The sequence below is a fragment of the Felis catus genome, chromosome B1, assembly GCF_018350175.1.
Source record: "Felis catus isolate Fca126 chromosome B1, F.catus_Fca126_mat1.0, whole genome shotgun sequence".
Taxonomy (NCBI): Eukaryota; Metazoa; Chordata; class Mammalia; order Carnivora; family Felidae; genus Felis; species Felis catus.
In genome coordinates this window covers 176,956,582-176,968,008 of record NC_058371.1, presented here as the reverse complement: position 1 = coordinate 176,968,008, position 11,427 = coordinate 176,956,582, and the positions used below count along the sequence as shown (strand labels likewise).

General features: G+C 34.7%; 1 pseudogene; it reads left to right on the top strand.

Annotated features, from left to right (window-relative positions):
- Positions 1–10,925: 10,925 nt before the first annotated feature.
- Positions 10,926–11,100, top strand: LOC101096231 (annotated as a pseudogene).
- The last annotated feature ends 327 nt before the right edge of the window (positions 11,101–11,427 follow it).

The following is an 11,427-nucleotide window of genomic DNA, read 5'->3' as shown; positions in this document are numbered from 1 at the left end:
CTTTCTTTCTTCTTTCTTTCTTTCTTCTTTCTTCTTTTTTTAATTTTTTTTTAATGTTTACTTACCTGTGTGTGTGTGTGTGTGTGTGAGAGAGAGAGAGAGAGAGAGAGAGAGAAAGAGTGTGAGTGGGGGAGGGGTAGACACACACACACACACACACACACAGAATCCAAAGCAGGCTCCAGGCTCTGAGCTGTCAGTACAGAGCCTGACATGGGGCTCAAACTCACAAACTGTGAGATCATGACTTGAGCCCAAGTCAGAGCTCAACTGACCAAGCCACTCAGGCGCCCCCTACTTAATCTTTTCAAGTAACCCAACATGTGATCTACTCCTTTGCCATCATTACATGTTCATAAACCAATGCATGAGGTTAAAACACTCACATCACTTACAGTATATTGGTATCTGGCTTCTCTGTAGTGCTCTATATCCTTCCCCTGTACGTTACATATTTTTTCCTGAGATCAACACAGAACTTTTAGATGCTTATTTATTTATTTTGATGGGGTGAGAGGTACAGAGAAAGAATCCCAATAGGCTCCACACTGCCAGCACAGAGCCCAATGTGGGACTTAAACTCACTAACTGCAAGATCACGACCTGAGCCTAAAAAAGAGTCAGATGCTTAACAGACTGAACCACCCAGGTACCCTAACACAGAGTTTTTTTTTTTTTAAAGGTTTATTTTTTTCAATGTTTTTTTATTTATTTTTGAGACACAGAGAGACAGAGCATGAGCAGGGGAGCGGCAGAGAGAGAGGGAAACACAGAATCTGAAGCAGGTTCCAAGCTCCGAGCTGTCAGCACAGAGCCCGACGTGGGGCTTGAACTCATGGAGTGCGACCTGAGCTGAAGTCCGATGCTTAACCGACTGAGCCACCCAGGCGCCCCCCCTAACACAGAGTTTTTTAAAAGCTGGGGTAAAATGATTTTTACAGCCCCTGGTGGCTTAATATAAGCTTATTTATTGCTTATACCCAGACATGAATTTTTAATTGCATGCTAATATTATTATTATTTCTATTTTGACATATGCAGAGAAGTTAAAAATTTCTTACAGGTCACCCAGTAAGTTAATATCCGGGCTGGAATAAACAGTATGAAATGCTGTGGAATCAACGTGGAATTGGAGTAAACTTAGGAATTTTTTTCAAACTAGCAATATCACATAAATGCCCAAATTTTTGTTAAATTATTACAAATTAAATACAAATTCCCCAAATGTTTAAAACACACCTTTCTTGGAAATATCACATAAACCTACAGATCTTGAAGGGTATAAAATTTTCCACTTAAACATTAAAATATCATCTGTGTTATCATTCTCTTTGCATTTGTCATCCTTAACAGGATTATTAATTTTATTTCATTTTACTTTATTTTTTACGGACTTTGATATTTTAACTAAACAAGCAGAAAGTCCTTTTAGCTGAGGACACAACTTTATGTTACTTAGTTAGACAGTGTTATCTGCACAAATACTACTTTTGTTCAGTTTTTTGCTCTTGCAACAAACCTATTTTGCTAGATTTTATGTCTGTCTGGAAGAGAATCTTAGTTGGTATGTCTAATCTACTGTACAGAACAATGAATTTTTATAATGCAATATTAATATTAATAATGTATCAAAAACAAGAGATGTACCGGGAAAGAATGAGTAACGCAGAATCTGCTCAAGCAGCATAGACCATAGAAGAAATTGAAAGTTCATCTGGGGTCGGGGCGCCTGGGTGGCGCAGTCGGTTAAGCGTCCGACTTCAGCTCAGGTCACGATCTCACAGTCCGTGAGTTTGAGCCCCGCGTCGGGCTCTGGGCTGATGGCTCAGAGCCTGGAGCCTGCTTCCAGTTCTGTGTCTCCTTCTCTCTCTGCCCCTCCCCCGTTCATGCTCTGTCTCTCTCTGTCTCAAAAATAAATAAACGTTAAAAAAAAAAAAGTTCATCTGGGGTAAATCAAGGAGAATAGCACCAGTCCGAGAGCATGTTCGGGAAGAAAAACCAAAATGGGTACCCTGCCAGAGCAACCACCAATGTGCCACTAGGACCCCAGGTTTTGCTTTCTTTTCTCCTGTTTTAAAAAATTAGGGTATACGATATTTCTGAAAAACTTTGAAATAAAACAACTTAATTGAAATCATAGTAGAATTCAGCATAAAATACTGCAGAATATAAAATACACACACACACGCGCGCGTGCACACATGCATACACACACCACAGGACTGCAAGCTTTGAAGCTTTGAGTACACAGTATAAATTATAAAACCAAAGAAAAACATTTTAGTTTGGTGTAGAATACCTTAATAATTAAGAAATAATAAAATCAATTCAATAGAAGTATTTGTGTGCATAGGCACACACACACATACACCACACAACCACAATATACAACATATAATATATATGAATATATGTATGTGTATGTGTGTGTGTACATTTGTATGTGTTTAAGATACTGAAAGTTTTCAAAAAGCATGAATTTTTTCACATAGTTTTGGAATTAACTAATAGATACAAAGCATGAGTAGAGATTATTATCTTTATTAGTGATACATATTAGTTTGAAATATATGGCTCAACGGACACTAAATAAATTTTCTAACCCATTAAAAAACTGGTGGACAGCAGACCAGGCCGTCTATTGCATACAGGTTGATTTTCTTAAAGAAAATGAGAATGGAGCTGATTGATCTGAGCATGCTTACTCTCACAGAGTTTGAGTCTAAGGAAGTTTCTTTAAATGGAACATAAGGAGTCGAGTAGAATTGTTAGTGTTTGTGTGTATGAATCTGCACCTATTTTTTAGACATAAAACTCCTCCTAATGTTTTCAGCACTCTCCTTTCTGTTTCAAAATTTCTTATTAATGTGGTTTGGTATAGCCTAATATGAAGGCTTTCTCAGAAAGCATATGCTTGTATATATATTATTTTATGAACCATCTAATATCTTGTGGTCTCTTTTTAGTGTTAATGATGTGAATTCACAGTATTCTTCAATGATGTTACAAACCACTCTTCTCACTTATAAGCAGATTAAAAGTTAAAAGAATTTCAGTGAGCCACATAACGGTCTTTGTTCATTACCACAGATTTTAAAATGCAAAATAATTTTTGAACAAAAGAAGTTGAAAAGATAAAACCTGATTAATTTACACAGCAGGTTCCAGCAAACTGTGACTATTTCAACATCAATATATTTATTTATTCCTCAACAATTATTGATTCTCTGCTCTAGGCCAGATACTTTAGTAATTACTAAGACATAAGAATAAAGTATATAGTGAGATATGTTATAGAAATAAAGGATTATAATATAACCTGGTAAATATTGAGAAGAATGCTTATTTTCCTCTTATGTTATAAAAAAAGCCACCTGGGTGGCTCAGTCAGTTGACCATTCGACTCTTGATTTCAAGTCAGGTCATGATCCCAAGGTCATGGGATTGAGCCCTGGGTCAGGCTCCATGCTGAGTGTGAAACCTCCTTAAGCTTCTCTCTCTTCCTTTGCCCCTATCTCCCACTTACACTTTGTCTCTCTCTCAAGATAACAATAAATAAGAAATAAAAATAAAAGGAATGTAATCTACTTCATTCTGAACAAGGAGAGTTTTGAAAAGAACATAATAATCATAGTCTTTTCACCCCTCACTCTTCCACAAAGTAGGAGCAATGTAATCTGAATGGTTAGAATCTAGGGTGTTAACTGGGATGCATGTTTATCAGCAGATAGGATCACTGACTTGTAAGGTCATGGGTTCTATTACATTAACTCTCCTGCCAGAAACTGGATGCTAATCAAATGTTCAATACTCCAAGGCACTGAATAGTGGCTAACTGGATTGAATCTACCATGCAGATCAACTTTGCTCCACTTCTCATGGTCTACTTTTTATGCGTAGAGAAAGAGGCTTTAACACTCTGTGGTCTTTGACCTGTTTTATTAAGAAGCACTGTAGGTTAGGGGATATTGGAAATCTGCCTGTGCAATAACAGAGCCAGTAGTTTGGATTATTGGATTTCATCTTTTTTTTTTCCTCTTTATATTTTATTAGTGAGAAGAAAGCATGATTCACAAGGAAAAAAAATGTGTGCTAAAGGATGCTAACTAGACTTATTGTGATGATCATTTTGTGATATGTAAAAATGTTGAATCATGTTGTACATCTGAAACTAATAAAACTAATAAGATGTTATAGGTCATTTATATCTCAAAAGAAAAAGAAAGGAGCAGGAGTGATTTGGATCTCAAATTATAATATACTATGAGACAAACTTGAGAGGGTAAGGGTAATATTTCAATGTGTGTGTCTGTTACTTTAAATAAGGAGATTATTTTTAACAAAGAATCTCAGGTTTGAGAGCCAGAGGTATCTGGAAATGGTTGCAGACCTTGAATGGTAGGCAAAGTATTTTTAATTTTAATAATAGGAATTAATATTCAAAAGTACTTATAATGGGCCAGTTTTTATGCTAAATGTTTTACATGGAATATCTCATTTACTCCTCACAGCACCTGAATAAGGATAGTAATATTAGCAGTGACATTTTAGTGAATGTTTCAAATGTCTTGACTATTCCAAGTGATATACATAAACTATCACATTTATTTCCCAGAAGAACCCTGTGAAGTATGCACATACTATTATTATCTCCATCTAACATATGAGTCACTGGAGGCATGAGATATTAAATAAATTGCCAAACATCACGCATATATTACTTCTAATATGTTCGGTACTGAAGGTTCTATTGTAGAATACGATTATTTACAACCTCTCATGAACAGAAAATTGTAGCATGATAGATACTTAGCTTTAGAAATGTCAGTGAGAAAACCAGAAAGTATCAGCAAATGAAGAAAAGCAGGAAACTACTTGGAGAACTTGAAGGCCAAACTAGTCTTATGTGAAAGGAAACAGAAATGGAACCAGAATAATATATCTGGAACTAACAGCTTTCAAATGTGGAACAAGGAAAGAGGAAGATATTTTATTCATGACAAAATCAGTGAAGATTTCTTGGGCTCAGAGAAATCTAACAGAGGGAAAAAGGAAGCTCTCAGAGGGTAAACAAAAATGTTTCCCTAGAGGGAAATTCTCTCCAAAAATTTACTGAGAGACTATTTCTTAAAGTTAAGATAGGAAGTCAATAGCAGAGAAGCAACTAAAGAAATTCTCTGACGTGACTGGGATAGTTACATTTGGTATTTATATCAGATCTGAATGGATCTGTGTAGAGAAGACTGGGAGTTCCAGTTAGCATCTCTAAGACAACAATCAGTAAATACAGAAGTTGTTGACAAAACTCAGATTTAAAAAGCACAGGGTGAACCAGCAACTATATAACAAGTTCCAAAACTAAGTTAAAATTTGGATTGACTGAAGTGTTCCCACTGTAGACATATACTGCAAAGTCAGTTTATAGCAATAAGATTTGTTTGACTAACAGACATTTTGTGTTGCTTTGATTTCATATTTTACATTACAGAAGAATTTATCAGGCGCTTTTTGACTTCATGTGTTATTGCAGCTTGTGTTTTTCTTCTCCTAAGAAATTAAGAAAGATATTTTCTTCTTTAAGAGTTCTGTATAATGAACAAATACATAGATTAATGTGGGTCTAAGGGGAAGAGAGGCCAGTACTCAAAGAGGAAAGGTTGAACAAATGAATCTGATAAAAGAATATAGATAACAGAGGCCTCAAAACTATCAGCTATAACTGTCCTACATCTGTACAGATGTTACCCAGAGAAATAGAATCAACAGGTATATCAGTAGGTGTATACCTACCTATTTTTATATATATATATATATAATATATATAATATAATATATATTATAACATTATAATATATATTATATATAATATTATATAATACAATATATAATATATAATACATGTGTACTTGTATTAAAATATGATATTTTATTTATAATATATTTACATACATATTTATAACAATACATATTAAAGGAGATTTATTACAACAAATTAGCTCATGCAATTATAGAGGCTGAGAAGTCCCACAGATTGCTGAGCAAGCTAGAGACCCAGGAAAGCTAGGGATATAATTCAGTCCAAGTCCAAAGTCCTGAAGACCAGGGGAGACAATGGTTCAATCTCAGTCTAAAAGCCAAGAAGATGAGATGAAAAGTACAAACTTAAGCAGGAGGGCAGGAAGTTTCCTCTGCTTTTTTGTTCTATTGAGAGTCTCAAAACAATGGGGGATACCCACCCGATTGGAGAGGGACATCTATTTTACTAAGTCACCAATTAAAATGCCTATATCCAGAAACATCCTCACAAACACACTCAGAAATGTTTGATCAGGAGCACCTCATGTGTAGTCAAGTCGCTCTCTAAAATTAACCGGTATTAGTTATTAGTATTAGTGTTATTACTGTTAGTTGCTGCTATAGTACTAACAGCAATAATTGACTAACAAGCTATTCCAAATCTCAGTCGTTTTCAATATAATCCTTCATTCTGCTGATGTGGTTCATTTGACCTAGGACTGGTTTGACTGGGTTATGCTGCTTTGCACTGTAATCCATTGTCTCCCAGTAGGCTGCAACTGGTTTTGCTCTGGGCTCCAGACTGAAGGGGATGTGGCTATCTTGGGCATATGCTTCTCATAGAGGAAAACAAAATCACAAACTTATTCAAAAGCTTTGTTTGGAAAACCTGTATTAACATCGCATTAATCAAAGCAAGTCAAATATTCAAGCCCCAAATCAACAGTACAGGGATGTACTCTGTACTCTGAGTGGGAGACGGAGACAAATGGATTATTTGCCAAGCAACAATCCCAACTTTTTTGGGACAATAATTGTCCTGCTCAGACTAGAGATTAAATTTCAAGGATTCTAAGGCCATGACTTATTTATTTATTTATTTATTTATTTATTTATTTATTTATTTTAGATTGAATAAACTTTCTGATTAGAGGAACCCATCTCTCAGAAGACAGTCCATGGAGCTAGAATGAATCATACACTTGAAAAGAGTTGCAGACAGAAGCAATAGAAGACTCACTGATAATATTAACCAATGAATGTGTTCAAGACTAGTTAATTCTTGGATCTCTTAGTTCTAGTAAATCCCAGATCCATGAAGATCATACCGTACTTTGAGTGTGATAATAGGCTAGTTCTGTGGGCTTTAAAATTTCCTCATGTGCTTCAGTTAGCTTAACAGAACTTATCCTGCTGACAAAGAGGATATAGCTTGAGTGAAAGAGAGGGAGACACAGGGAGTAATGAAAATATACAATTAAGAGAAAACAGTGTAGATGAGAAATGAGGCATTGTTGGGATGGCATGGGCTAAGTTTCTGGGAACTTATACGTTTTAAAGATCTGAAGAAACTCAGTACAAACATATATCTACTTAATAGGAACTTATTTATATACTTGCTTATATTAAAAATAACTTTCACTCATTAAATACACATGTGAAGAGTGGAGAGAGAATCCAAAGAGAGGAATAAAATGGTATTTGTAGCATATGTTATCAAAAAAAAAAAAAAGAAACAGAAGAAAGAAAGAAAATAAGCAAGCAAGCAAGAAAGAAAATAAGCAAGAAAGAAAATAAAGAAAAATAGAAGGAAAGAAAGAATTAATACCTAGAATATATTGGAATATCACCTTTATGGGAAAAAAAAGAAACTAAACAACCAAAGAGAAAGATAAAAAAAGAAAAAAAAATATCCAACCTGTGTTTTATACACACACATGAGTATGCATACACTTAAGAAAGTAAATAACAATTGAAAACATATCAGTTCATTAGCAATTCTAAAAATGAAAACTAAACCTCAGTGAAATACCATGTTACACTGATCAGATTGAGAAAAATGTAAATGCCTGACAAAGCCAAATTCTGGCAAAGATGTTAACTAATTGGAAATTTGCTACATTATTGTGAGAATTTTTGCAACCATTTTGGAAAATTATGTGGCATTATCTAGGAAATTTGAAAATGAACATAATATGTAGCCTGGAAATTCAATTCCTAGGTATATGCCATAGAGCTGTACTGTCCCTACAACATCCAGTAGCCACATGTGGTGATTTAAATTTAAATTTAAATAAAATCAAACTAAAAATTCAGTTATATTAACCACATTTCAAGTATTAGATGTTCCTATATGATATATGATGAATGGCTACCATTTTGGACTGCACGGACAAGGACATTTTCATCATTCATATCACTAAGGGACATAAAAATAACCTTTACAATATTATTTGTGATATCCATAAACTGAAATGTCCAACAATTTTAGAATGGATCAGATAGTTGTGCTATATGCATGCAATTCTATACTGCAAGGAAAATGAAAAATTAGAGCTATTCCCAACAGACTGGTTAAATATTAAATGAATACAATTGATAATGATTCCATTTATGTAAAAGTCAACCAAAACCCAAAACTAAGAACCAAAATTGCATTATATCAATTGCAGTGGCACACATAGATAGAAAATCTTAATGAAAATCAAGGAAATCACACACCTATGTATGTGAACACATACACACATATGCATACACAGAGGATGGGGGGCAGAGAATGAATGAATATGAGAAGGGTCCATATTATCCTAAATTTTCCAGACTCAGAACTATTAGACAACCATCTGGGATAAGGATGGAGGGAAAAATGAGAAGTTTTCATCAGATGTATAATATTTAAGGAAAGAAAAGGATATTCAAATAAAAACATCCATCAGGAAGTTTTGAAATCACAAAGACTGGTCTGGGCTGAAATCATAGATTTAAGAATCAGCCACATAGGGATAACAGTTGAAGCTGAGAGATTAGGTAAAAGTCTTAAGAACCAGGCTACATGGGGAACCAAATGTAAAAGAAGAGAAAAGGAGAAGAAAAGAAGGAAAGATAAATCTTCTTTAATGGACTTGTAGCAGTTTGCCCAAAGCAATTTACCCTGTGTGTATTCTGTGCACAAATGCTGTAGATTTCCCATATTGCAGCAGAATAAATTCATCTGAATTTCCCCTGATTCTGAAAAGAAATCCTGGCATTAAACCTCTGCATGTTCAACTTTTACCTATTTTAGAGACAAGAAAACAAAACAAAATAAAACTTCTTTGTTTCTGAAATGTTAGCTAAAACTTCATTTCTTACGGTAAGACTTTGTTGCCTAGGCCCCCCTCACCTAAATCAGGTACATTGATAAACTCACTGTCTACTTTCTCTTTGCACCAATGAGCACAGACTGAAATCTTAAATCTATAGTTTGCATATGGCTGCTTTATTATAATTATCTTCTCTATTAAATTCTACCAAAGTGAAAACCATGTCATTTTAATTCACCATTTTATTTCTAGTTCATATGCATAAAAGTTGAGAACATGTATTTATGGAACACCTGACTGAATAAATGAATGAATGAATGAATCAATCAATCAATCAATTAGAACCTTGTTCATTTGCACTAGCCTTGCATCTCTGTGCATCATGTGTATAAGTTAAGGGCAGGGATGGGATAAAGTAGACATTTCCTTTATTCTGAGGTCTTTTAGACATTTTCCATAATCATTTACATGAAACATAAAACTCCCCCTTTTATAGGACAGATCACAGGATCGTAAATAAATATCCAAAAGAAGAAAACTAAGTTTAGCTGAACTTGTAAGCTATCAACAAATTGAAGTCAACAACCCTGTCTCTTGTTTCTTTGCCCCCTTCTCCACATTTCAAGGGTGAAATATTCAGTCTCCAGGTTTCTTGAATACTTTTCCACCCATTGGTTTTCGTAAAATATTGCATAGTGCTTTCAAGTAAATTTATTTCAAAGTGCTATCAGTCCTAAAGACATTTTATCTTGTGTCTTTAATTGTGTAATGGATATGCTAAAACTATCAAGCATCCAAGATAAGCAGGCTTTAAGTTCACACAAAGGATTCTTTCTCTACAAAGTGGGAAAGGTGATATAGATACATTTGAATTCATTCATTATTTTGTCTAAATGGATTCCGAAAAGAATAGACACTGGTCTTAGAATTTTGGAAATGTTCTTCATTTTTTTTCTTCCCTTTGTATTTTCAGGGTAACTGTTGTTAAATGGTTTGCTAAGCCCTAATCATTAAAGACTTTACACAGTTAAATTTGAGGATTAGGTATTTACCAGTTCCCAGATTTAGATATTAATCCAGGAGGTACATGAATTGAAATTGGCATATACGTGCTTTCTACTCTACCAGATGTTCTGAGAAATCTTTGGAAACTTAGGGATTACTACCAGCATATTGATTTGGTGGAACTCATTTGGCTAGATCTTTCAGAATGAATGGATTTACTCAGCAATACATGACACAAAGAAATATAGAAAAATTCATATAGATGTACCCTGCCTGTCTTTTAAGGCATTTTGACTTCAATTCTTCTAAGATGAGATGATTTTGAGTAGGACATTTCTGACTTTAATTTTGGGATAAAACAGTGTTCAGAATAAGCTTTTTTCTTTGAGATCATATAAATTCAACTTAAAAAGTTTCATAACTCTATCACCAATTTGATGGAAAAACATTTAAACTTTTGTAAAAGTCTGAGTAAGATTACATCTGGATGGGTAGGCTTTTTTTTTTTTTTTTTTTGCAGGAACATTCTAGGTTTCTACAAATTCTAATAAACCTTGAACTGTCAAATAAAGTTGACTAATGAAAGAGTCAATTAGGTTATGGAAATAAAAATAACATTTAAGACAGAATAATCAGTTGTATTTGTCTGTTGTGAGGATTCAGAAAGATTAGTGGACGTTTTCTTAGATACTGGTTAAGACAATGAAGCTAAATAAGACATTGCAATTTTACATCCTCAAGAGGAATCGTATCACTCAATGACGTTTTCCTAGTTGTTGGCCGACTAGATGGGGCGTCCTGAGCCAGAGGTCCTGTGCTGAGATGCTTCAAAGCTTTGTTAAAAATGTTTGGGTCTTCATGAAGTCCTATTATACCCAAATTTACCAGGAGATTTGGATAGGAATGGGGTTGATGGGCTTCATCATTTATGAAATCAGGAGTGATGATAAAAGAAGTAAAAACTTCGAGTCCTGCACCTGTTCGTGGTCATCATTAGCCAGTTTTACTTTGGAGTACACATCGGCTGGAACATCAGTCTGGCTGTAAACCTCAGCAAGCTCTGTTAGATAGGAACATGGAGCATCGCTGTGCCCTTGTAGTTGTATTGCTTTCATTTTGGCATGTATAAACGTACCCAGGAAGTGAAAAGAAGAAGGAAAGAAAGGAAGAAAGAAAGAAAGAAAGAAAGAAAGAAAGAAAGAAAGAAAGAAAGAGAGGAAGGAAGGAAGGAAGGAAGGAAGGAAGGAAGGAAGGAAGGAAGGAAGGAAGGAAGAAAAGGAATCATATCAAAATTGTGGGCAATAGCCTGGGCAGCTTGCTTCTA